Source organism: Fukomys damarensis, unplaced genomic scaffold (assembly GCF_012274545.1).
Source record: "Fukomys damarensis isolate Sample0158 unplaced genomic scaffold, DMR_v1.0_HiC HiC_scaffold_6, whole genome shotgun sequence".
Taxonomy (NCBI): Eukaryota; Metazoa; Chordata; class Mammalia; order Rodentia; family Bathyergidae; genus Fukomys; species Fukomys damarensis.
In genome coordinates, this window is record NW_022900918.1 from 12,186,260 (window position 1) to 12,187,819 (window position 1,560).

Below are 1,560 nucleotides of genomic sequence, written 5' to 3' on the forward strand. Positions count from 1 at the left end.
TTTATATCCGGTACCAAAAAAAAAAAGTTATTTTCCTTTCTCTGTAATACTGGATTAAAAGATGAACTTTTTAAGCATCATGCACAAAATTAGTAGAGTAACATATTTAAAGAGAATCATAATAGAAATATTATCATGAAAATTTCTTGAGAATCTTTCGACAAAGAACATAATGAAAAACTGAAAGTGAGTGGTGCGTCTCGTCACCAGTTTAGACTGGGAAGGTTCACTTGAGGTATGGGTAGTCTAAAGAAGAGATGCAGATGTGGACAGGATTGGATATCTTTATTCTCAGGTGCCACTCAGCCACATCCACTTTCTGCCCAGCAATTTAGCTATATATAGGAGTCTACATAAAAGTGTCTATGTGCCAGTAATGGTTATATAAGTTATTTACACTTGCCAGCACCAACCTTGGTGCTTGAGGCCAATGAGGTGCACATATATAAAATCTTGCTGACTTGGAGTTAATGGCCCCCAGAAATCATCACTTCACAGCCTGAACATAAGCGTAGCCATCTTAGGCTCCATTTTTCCCTACGCTGGGATATGAGGCTAAACGGTTACAATATATACTGATGCTTCAGTTTTAACTAAAGAAGTGAGACTGTACACCAAACTTTGAAAACTTTCTGAGAGAAATTTTAAAAAATAGAAATATAACCCAATTAGTGATATACAGTATCATTCAAGTACAAATAAAACCAATTTTACAAATGTATTGCTGTAGGTTTGGCTTGTTGGAAGCCAAACCAACCTTCTAAAATGAGGGCATGATTTTCTCTTAGGGGGAAAAAAAATGTCCTAATGCCATTCTTTCTGGAAAAAAGTTTATTGTAGTTTAGGCTGGGGTGGGAATAAGAGAATTCTGTCCCCTCTTCTCTGGGTCTGGGAGTCAGTATAGTTGGAAAAGCCAAGGTCTGAAGATACCTGGAGTATTGTGGTAGAAAGAAACAAGGTAAACGTGAAATGCTAACTTCTGCCACACAGGTCCAAGGAGGGAACGGCTAAAGTATCTATACCTCTGCAATTGTTCTAAACACAGTATTCTCTGTGTAGACTCTCCCTCCCTTTACAGCTTTCAGGGGGAGAGCCAGTCGGTTTAAGTAAAGTTACAGACCAACTATAAACTGGCCCTCTTTGAAAGTGTCCTTTTGTGTCCCCTAAAAGAGAACACACAGTCCTTGGCTTAACTGACTCCATTTTGCCTCTCTGGCCTGTTCTCTCTGCCTGAGTTCTTTCCAGCTTATCCTAGGAACAGCAAGCCCTTGCAGTCTCTCTGATTGGGCTCTCCAGGCAGCAGTGATAAAGTTTCCTATGTGGGGACATCCCAGAGGCAGGCTTCTGACCTAAGACTCTGAACATGACCTCCACTGTCCCCTCGGGGATAAAGAAAGGTTTATCTTATACTTTAGAACCAAGAGAAAGGCAGTGCCCTCTCCCAACACATAGCCAGAGTGACTACAGTAGCTGTGATCCCCTGGGTGAAGCTGCAGTAATGAAAAGATGTAAGTTGGTAACACATAATTCTAGGTGCACATAATTGAACTGTAATTTTGA